The following is a 10141-nucleotide window of genomic DNA, read 5'->3' as shown; positions in this document are numbered from 1 at the left end:
GAATTTACGCAAATGTATTGTAATGGCGAGGTGACCAGAAACTTTAATTAAAGCGTTCATGTGCACACATTTGAGATTTCTGGTGCACAAGCCGATTTCCTGCTACGGGCAGAGCAAAATAGCTGGTCGTGAGAACGATAACCAACAAGCTTTCGTAGGACGTGCCAAGCAAGATTTAAACGTAAAAGTGATCTGCATTTACCGCATAACAGAACGATGTCCTCGTTCTGTTATGCTTGCTATCGAGCAAATCACTCAGTTTTTTCTCGTTGACCAAAGCTAGCAACGTCGTTATTTCATCATCTGTCCACATGGTGCGCGGAGCCCGCGAGGATGTCATCGTGCCTAGCGCGCGCGTACCGGCCGACAGAGAAAGAGCAACGCCGGAGTGATGGGGACAGGGGAAGCGGAGACCGCGACGGGCGGGAGAGGTCACGAGCCGTCAACTCAGCACGACCGGTTATACATGCCCTTTCTGAGCGCGGCGAGTTCGGTGGACCTACCCCCTGTCTCCGGGTCGACGGGACTCGCCGCGACGACTCTCCGCCCCGACGCGTCCGCTTATACATGGGGAGGGCGAGTCCAGAAAACCTGTTTATTTCGACTCAACGCGCCCTCGTCGGGTCAATGTAAACGGGCCTTGAGATAGTTCGCTCACTCAAAGAGCTCAAGGACACCTCCCGTTACAATGCAAAAGAGTCCACCGCTCATTGCCTCCATCAGCGAATCGGTTCGCCCAACTTTCGGATATGCCTCGTTGTTAATGAGACATTCCTTGTCCTCACACAACACTTGTCTGTATCTGCAGAGGTCATATATCAAAATCAGCGTGCCCCTGGAGCAGGTTGTATTGGTGCTGACTTAGTTTGAAGAGATGAGAAGTAACGTGGAGGCAGAATTACACAAAATGTTTACTTTATCTCAAGACAGATCGGAGAAGTTCGGGGTGAAGTGCGAGATTATACGGGTGGTAAAAACACAGAGATACCGGGCAAACCACAATTGTAGTTTTGCAGAAGAGTACTACAGGCGAGCCTTGTTCATTCCATACGTAAACGACCTGAAAGCTTCTCTCAAACGACGCTTTGAAAATCATCGGAATACACTGCGAAATTTCAATTTGTGTTTTCAAAGCACGCCTTAAAAGGCGAATTTGAATCTCTACTGCGAGCCTTCGATTTTTACCTGAGCGAAATGACAAAAGCTCATATTCTTACACTAAAAGGTGAATGAGAAATCTGGAAAACTAAATGACAAGCCTTGCAAGAGGACGAATTTCTCCGCTTTGTGACGAAAGCTTTAGCTGAATGCGACAAAGCCCTCTTCTCGACATTCACACTCTTCTCAAGACATAAGCAATACTCCCAGTTAATACAGTGGCTGCAGAACGCAGCTTCTCGACACTAAAAGCAGCGAAAAACTATTTGAGGAACCGCGGATGACTGAGGAGCGGCTTAATGGTCTGTCCCCAATGTCCGTTCCCCGGATACAAGTCACTGTCAACGAAGTTATCACTGTGTGGTGGATTCATATGGTGGATTCGGGACGTTACAACCCACAAATCAATCAACTTACGATGGGGTATTCGGTACTATAGGTCATTCGATGGCTTTTCCGAAAGTATATATGATTTCCTGATTGGTAGCGCCAACGTGTTTAAGGGAATCTTTCTTCGGTTACAACTTAAAAAGTCAGAAGAGGCACCGCCCAGACGACCAAAGTGCCACAGCTCATCACCTTCGTTACTAAAGAAATAGTCCTGCACCATGCACTCGGCTTGTTTCTCCGAAAGCGGGGTCACCGGCCATCCGACTGATGACGGCAGCATGGAGTGCGCGCCCATTGTTTGTATGTATACGCCTTTGAAGAGGGAAATGCCGCTGACCTCTAAAGCTGTATCCGACTATTGGGTGTATAATGTCTGACAGCGTAAATGGCTTACTTTCTCTTACGTACACTACACGTACAACAAGGGACAAATAGTTATTCATTAGTATTTATAGGCAAATATTCATGAAGTAAAGTACCTAATAGGTAAATAAGAAAAACGCAGACAGTGTTCTCGGTAATAGCCCTGGTCGAGGGTTCGAATCCCAGCTGCGGCGGCTGCATTTCCGATGGAGGCGGAAATGTTTTAGGCCCGTGTGCTCAGATTCGGGTGCACGTTAAAGAACCCCCGGTGGTCTAAATTTCCGGAGCCCTCCACTACGGCGCCTCTCATAATCATATGGTGGTTTTGGGACGTTAAACCCCACATATCAATCGGTAATAGCCCTGTATACGTAATAGGGGAAAGGCAGATTTTTTTTTTGCGGGGAAGGAGGCATTAATAATGTATACTGGATGAATGTTCGTGCTTGCGTTTGTATAGGCGCGTATACACATGTTCGTGCTGGCGTTGAGTCTAACAAAACCAAACTCTCCCTTTCCGCACCACCCTGCGCCAGCAATACACAGGTCAACATACTACCGAAGAACTCGGAGTGCTTTTGATGCGGTGCTCGCCAGGCGTAAGAAACAAAAATTCGCTACACATGTTTATTATACTCACTTAGATGCTTACAATGAACCAATACATTTGAAATCAACAATCAAACAGGAACATCAAATTAAATCACAAGATAAGATGTCCTCGTGGCAGGTTGAGGATAAAATCAAGCGACGATATCCCAGGCAGCGGTGGACGGCATTACCACAGGCCGACGACAACACCGTGGCAAGTGCCAGTTCGCGTTCAACACGTGCCGCAGAGCTCGAAGTTTCAGCAGCACCACTCCAGGTGAAGCTCGCAATGACGCCAACCGAAGTGGTGGTGGTGCCGAAGGGCCGTGCCACAGACTTGACAGGAGATGAGTCGGGACTCACGGCAGGTGCGCCGAGTTGAGTCTGTCGTCGGTGACATCGACAAGCTCGAACTTCAAGACTTCCCGGAGTGCTGCACTCGATGACGGTAAGCTTGCAACCAAGGTTACTGATGTCATCGGCTGGATTGCCTGTGGTTGTTCGAATCTTGTGGCAACAGGCTCGGGCGGGAGCGCGGCCGGCGGCGGTCCTACGAGTTCTGCCTGGATCAACGAAGGCTTGATTGAGACTGAAGATGGACCCTGCATAACAGCGCTGTGCGGACCACGGCAGAGAGCAATCCCGGTATGACCGGAAGAACCAGCCGGCGAAGGGGGCTCCAGAGGCACGGCCAACTGCGGCATCGTCGAACATGGCTGAAATGGTGCTGGCGACACGTATGCGCTGCATCAAGTCTCGTGCACAAAATAATGAAAGCCAAAGAAGCGTGGCCAGCGCTTCCTCGAGAGCACGGTGGGCTCGTGAGCCAGCGCCTCGTGAGCGAACGTCTTCTTCGTCTTCCACATCCGTCAGGCGCAATCTGTACGGCGCATTGAAGTTTGAATATTTGTTTTTTTTATATCTTCATACAGATAAATATTTTAGTTGTTCCATTACCTGAATTATTCGAAGTAATTATTCGAAGTAATTATTCGAAGTAACTGCGCCGTGCTCCCGACCGGGTAGCAGAAATTAGGTGCCTTTTCTCATCTTCTAACCACTACCACCACCAGTTTGCGAAACGGCTGTTGCAATGTCTCAAATTGGACGTGGACGTACCGTCATCCCTCTATTATTGCAGAGTCTAAGGCTGACAGCCGAGAATGGAGCCGAGACCCTGAATAGAAGCGCTAGCATCGGCGTCCTGCCAGCCGATGTCCCTTGGAGTTTTAACCGCCTCGAGCCACCGGTGCTCTGAATATTTTTTCCTGAAGCCGGCTAGCCGCGACTGACGTGGTGCTTAAGGGAAACGTTTCTCTACCCACCTAGGCTATACACCTGCGCTTGCCTGATTTACCTCATTAGGTAATAAATCAATTGGAGGAATAATGGTGAAAGAAAAGACTGAACCTAATGCGGGGGAAAATTAAAATTGCGACATAGAACATTAATAGTGTATAACAAGCATTTCTACGAAGACAGCTAGGTTAAATATCTTATTGAATCATTTGTTGTCTTACGCTGTAAAAAAACAGCATAATAGTTTGGAATGTACGTTGTCAATTTACCGATCCGATGCCTTTGGTAAAACGCTGTCAGAATGGATCACTTTGAATGGTTTTTATTGTGTAAATTCAAGAACCGAACTTATGTGTCTGGCCTATCACTTTATGTGATTGACCTGACGTTTGCAAGTGCTGATTATGCCATTTCGTCCTGGTCTGCTATCACATCAGGTACAAACAGTGATGACGAACCAATACTTTTTGAAGCAATGTGCCCATTTATTTCAATGAAGAAACAAGTCAGAAATGATGTTAATTAAAGTAAACTTAAGGACTCATTACGATCACTCTTGAACGAACAGACGGGACTAAATTACCAATCAAAGGTGCTCAATTTATGTAATCTATTACGTGACAGTACGAAAAAGCTAAATTCACTGTGAAATATACTAAAAGGAGTGCTAACTCGCCGTGGTGGAATTCTGACTGTCATGACGACTATATAGTGTACGTAAAGCCGCTTTTAAGAATTTTATTTTACAACCAGTGCCTACGTAACTAGAAAGACTATAAATGTTATGCTGCTACATTAAAACAGACGCTTGAGAAAGAAAAAAAAATGTTATAACTCTAGAACAGAACACTCATATGGCAGAGACAAAAAATAAGAAAGTGTTGTTTCGATTCCCTCGACATAAGAAGATGGTCCCCCAAAAAGAAAATTTGAAATGAACTTCTTTATCGTCCACAGAATTAGTACAGCTGCTTGATACGGTTGCCTAAGGGCTTGGCTGTCGCTTCACATCAGTGTTACCCTATGCGATATACCTGTTAGAGGAAAAAGCTAATGAATATAGGCGGTTACATTAGAAGGAGTCACAGAAGCACTATAGACAGTCCCGGATTCATCACCGGGACCTGATATCTCTACAGCCATAATAAAGATCACGTTTCATATATCACTTAATGATGTCATCGCTTTTCTAAATTTTTTCTCAAAGAGAATTCAGACCGAGCTCTTCGACATGTTGCCCTCATGTTTACTTAGAAAGTAGAATTAAGCTTGGCCGTCATAAAAACCAAGAGCTCGCTTGAGTGACTTTATAGATATTGCTAAGGCATATGATAGCATAGAACAGACCATATTGATTAGTAGGCTAGGAAGCGTCAAGGTTCGCGAGTAAATAATATTGTTGGTAGAAAATTTTTTTACCGGACGAACATTTTATTGCTCGCAGAATGACTCATCTTCTCAAACATACCACCAAACAAGGAGAGTTGCTCAATGATCAGTTTTCTCGTTCAATTTATTTATTATAGTACTAAGCTCAACTCCCCTGCATAAGGATGTGAATATGGCGACTGGTCCGTTGGTGTACCGGCGTCAGCTACACGGCTTGCGGATGGTCAGGGCTTGGACTTCGCTCTCTCGTGGGGTTTGGAATCATCTACCCAGCACCTCCACCAGAAAATGAGAAAATGTAGCAGCCTCACAACAAGGATGTTCTATTTACACGGTTTATTGAGGGCGGAATTGTGCCCAAAGTGAACGACGCACAGTAATCAAGAAGATCCCAAGGTCGGTAGTCCTCGTGAGCCTCTGCCTCGAGCACCCTCGTTCTTTTCTTCTTCACCCGCGTTGGCTGTTCGTTGGAGTACCGTGCGGATGCAGGGCCGGATCGTGCATTGAGGCTGGCTTCGTCGCTCGTAGTCATGCTGTTAGCGTTTCTCTTCGTTCCCGACGTCCATATTGCGCGGAGCAATGGCAATTTCCTGTGGCAATATGACGCATTATCCATCACGATCACGATGTTCGGTAGCAGCTGTTCAACAAACTATTTCTGGAAGCGTGTAGCATGCATGTCTGTGTGGTAAACACCAGCGCCCTTCTTGGCACGGAAAGCTGGGGTGACTCCATCAGCAAAGCCTTTTGCACTTCCAGCATGCAAAACAGTTAGGCGTCCTCCTTTACCACTCAGTGAGCAGAGGCCGATTTAGAGCCCTTGACGAAATGCGTCTTTCCGAGTCATCACCCTGGTGTCACAAACTCTCCCCGTCGTATGGCCGGCGTATACCCAGGTCTCATCAAAGTAGTACATTGTCCTGTAAAAAAGAAAGCAATTTTTATTGTGAACACCACACTTTCACTAGCAAGAGCCCATTAACAAAGCAGGCAGCCTTCGTCCGAGGTTATGCCTCTGTTTAAGGGCAGAAAAAGAACCGACAAAGCCTGTGAATACATAAAACATAGCTGGCAAAACTACCTTTTTGAAAGACTGAAACCAATGTTTAGGAAACTTGTTTCAGGCTGACAGAAGAACGTAGCCTCAAGGCTGCACTGCAGGCCTGTGCACTCTCCCCCCCCCCCCTAAAGTTTTTTCTTACACCGGTATACAGAGCAAAAAATCACACTCGGCCACATAGCCCGGACTAGCCACCAGCTCAGACAAAAGTGGTACCCCCCCCCCCCGGAAAACAAATTCTGCCTACGCCTTTGCAGGCTGTATATCAAAGCTGATACAACCACGTGCCATATCCCCAATTACGCGCTAAGCGAATTCGCTCCAATAAAGTCTACGATTCAGAGGGCCAATACTAGCTGTTCCTTTCTCTAAGCCATTGAGATTGCTTGCTTCTACGCGAAAAAACGGCAGTAAGTTTTACGAAACAATGCTACGGGAAATGCTGCATTATAAAACGCTGAGTTAAACCTACAACATGAAGCGGAATCTATTATTTCTCGTTCAAACGCAAGCACGGACAGCCCCCCTATTGTATTTTAATGGGGCATTTCGCTGCGACGTAAGTCAGGACTATTTGAGGCTTTCGATTACTCACGCCAACAGCACGCGTTTAGCGATCACAGATGAAAAGCACACCTATCGTTTTCGATAACCAGTAGGTACACACGCATGCTCACCAATCGCGACATTCTTTTTTTTTTTTCAGCCATCGGGCGTAGTGAACAGAAAGTGCGCATAAAATAGAAAGACCGCTCCGCTTTGTCATGGTTTCCAACGCAATTTTGTTGAACACTTGAAAATCTTCATCCGCGTCATCTTCCGCACAACACATGGATATATGCGCCAGTTCTACGCCCTTTTGAGGCTCCGTGGCGGACAAAAGGTTTTGTATACGTTGCTACGAGTACAGTAACTGTCAGGAGAACACTGCGTAATGAATAACGTGGCGCAGGGCACGGATATTGTTCGCCACGGCTCAGCACGAGACCTGCGGAGGCACACATGCCGCCACCAGCGCCACTATCCGCGGCCGCTCACTGGTAGACCAACTACACTGCGCAACACGCCATTGTGCCCAGTGAAAATTACCGTCATGATGTCATTCCCTCCACAGTTTTCACGTAGCGTGCCGGCTGCACGACCTGCTCTATAAACTTACGACCAGCTCATTGGCGCCACCCTTATGAAGGCGTGTGGGCCCAAAAAATGGCGCGTAGGGACCGGAGTTACCGCGAGACGCCGCCACGAGTTACCCTTATTGCAGACGACGTGCGGCCGTAGTGGTGCACTCGTGCGTGCGCGTTTCTGCAATTTTTATCTTATTTATAACGCGCCGATCGAGCAACCCACAGATTTAACGAATCGAAGCAACATTCTAGCTGTGAGAAGCACCTTAGTAGTTGGCTCCAGAATGTGCATTACAGGAACTCAATCTGCGTGAGCGCTTTGTGTCCTGGTCTAAGCGCAGGCGAACGCGAGCAATATGCGACACACCACCAATTTGTTTTGCGCAGTGCGCCTCACCTAATCGCTGTCTAGAAGGTGCTCAAATAATTCGTCCGTGGGCAAAACAGCGCTCTCGCAACGAGCTGCAACCTGAAATCAGTGTGTTTTTGTGACGCAACAGAGACGCATACGGTACTAAAAACCCATGCGATGACCCGTGTAAGATTTCATGCCCTGCATATCATCCTTCAATGATCCTGTTCACTGATAACAATAGAAGGGAGTAGTTGTGCTATCGTTTGGCGAATGTCTAACGATTGATGGAAGCGTGCGATAAAACCGGTGGATTACCGCAATGTTGTTACAGTGATTTCTCGCAGCTGCAGCAGTTTGTTGCATCACTGTTCGAGCGCCGCTGGCTTTTCCGTGTGTGTCTCACCGGCGGTGACACCAAGCTTTTATCTCTGGAGCAGAAAAATACAGCGCGTTAAGTGACAACAGCTTTTGGCACGCTCCATTTCTGCAAAGGCAATAATGTTTTCTAAAAACGCGAGTATCAGTCTATACAATGCGTTATAACTGGCTAAATCACTTTGAATTATCTCTGTTCTATTCCACGAGCTTTTAGCATTCGCGCTGTCGAATCTAAGTGATGGGAAATTCGTGAAACGATATCCCAGTTTACCATCGGCTGCTCGACTTGCAGAATGGAACGCAGCTGTACACCATTATGTGAACGGTGCTGTAACTGTCGTGGCTTAACGCTCTAAAGTCTCGAAGAAATATACTGATGAACTCTAACCTTTAAATGGCACAAAAACGAGTCAACGCACGGACCACGCTGGAAAGCACTTTGGCGGCTGCAGCGATGAGGGTTAGTTGTGACGCCACGGTGTGCTGCGGCAATTTTGAGAACTAAAAAGTTCAAACAAGCAAAAGCAAACTCAGCGACATGGGGAGCGGTGGCATGTGCAGGTCGTAAGTTTATAGAGCAGGTCGTGGCCGGCTGCGCATGCCCTCTCCATGGTGGCCTGGCTTCACGCACGCGACGCTTTGTGAGAGAACAGGCGTGAGGGTAACGTTGCGCTGAGCAAGAAATAAAAAAGACGAAAACAAAATTGAAGCTTACAATAACTTTTTTAACAATAGGCTTCCCATACTTGTTTCTTTTATCATAGAGAAATATAGATTTATACAAGCTAGCAAACTTTTTGAATTAGAAAATAAATATAGGTACTATTTCTTGGCGCGCACGCATGCAGGCACGTTGACCACGCGTTGGCTTTGGAGCTGTCTCAGTGGTACCAAGAAGAGCCTGCGGTGTGGACGTGTGAACCGGCGAGTCTCTGTGTCGCGCCTTTCGCCGTTACGCGCTTTTTTTGTTTTGTGCTGTCTTCTTTGTTTTGTGAGGACGAAAAGAACCTACAAGAACGGCACCCCGGGGGATCCTGAGGAGCTCATCGTCGAAAAGATATTCGACCGGCACGTGAGGCAGGGCAAAGTCGAATACCTGCTCAAGTTGAGCTACGGTGACACCTGGGAACCCGAGGATAATCTTGACTGCGCGGGTCTCATGCCGCAGCTCCGAAGCAGAAGGCGGAAGCAGAAGGCGGAGTCCCAGCCGATCAAAATGAAAGGCGGCGCCGTCACTCGGAGCCGCAGAAAGAAAAAAGGGCCCCGCTTCGCCAAGCCACGTGGGCTCGACCGCGGCTTGGACCCGGAGCGGATCATCGGCGCCACTGACATTTACGGTGAACTCATGTTCGTCATAAAGTGGAAGGACTGTGATGTGGCTGACTTGGTGACCGCGCGTGTCGCTAACGTTCGCTGGCCGCACGTAGTAATTGCATTTTACGAAGAGCATCTTGATTTCGCTGTAGAAGAACAAGACACGTCCGGGAAGGTGGCCGGGGGTTAGCAAGCAAAATAAAATACCCACCGTCGGTGATTTCCGGCTTCAAATTCTCTTGTCCAAACTTCTTGAATCGCACTCTGTGCGTGGCTGTCATTCTTTGTGCTTGCTATTGTACAAAACAAGAGCTATTATAAAGCAACCTTTTTTTTTTAAAACCCAAGACAAACTTATTTTGTGGGAGATGCTATTCCCTTGCCTATTGGGGCCTTTTTTTTCTTAAGGCTCATTGCAGCTGTCAGACGTGTGCTGTAATTATAGAAATGTACGGAAAGTTGAATATCTCTTTTGGGTCCCTGTTTGACGTAACAATGTGGCTTGGCATTCTATATAGGTCACCATTTTAAAGAAACTCTCGGGTGTGTCATACAATAGCTATGCCTCGTTGAAGTACATGTTTTGAACTTATAAAAATATTTCATTTTGCCCAAAGTACACTTGAAACAATGAAGGCGTGCCTGCAGATTCTTAAGCAGCACTTGCATCGGCATTATGCCAAAAATTTGGGATCCCAGTTTGCCATTATGAAGAAA

The 10141-nt window shown here is 47.0% G+C and overlaps 1 pseudogene; it reads left to right on the top strand.

The window, feature by feature from the left end:
* Nucleotides 1-2626: 2626 nt before the first annotated feature.
* On the top strand, nt 2627-9658 carry LOC142775357 (chromobox protein homolog 5 pseudogene; annotated as a pseudogene).
* The last annotated feature ends 483 nt before the right edge of the window (nt 9659-10141 follow it).

Source organism: Rhipicephalus microplus, chromosome X (genome assembly GCF_043290135.1).
Source record: "Rhipicephalus microplus isolate Deutch F79 chromosome X, USDA_Rmic, whole genome shotgun sequence".
In the NCBI taxonomy this organism is placed as follows: Eukaryota; Metazoa; Arthropoda; class Arachnida; order Ixodida; family Ixodidae; genus Rhipicephalus; species Rhipicephalus microplus.
The sequence above is the reverse complement of the archived record's forward strand: the minus strand, read 5'-3'. Positions and strand labels throughout refer to the sequence as shown.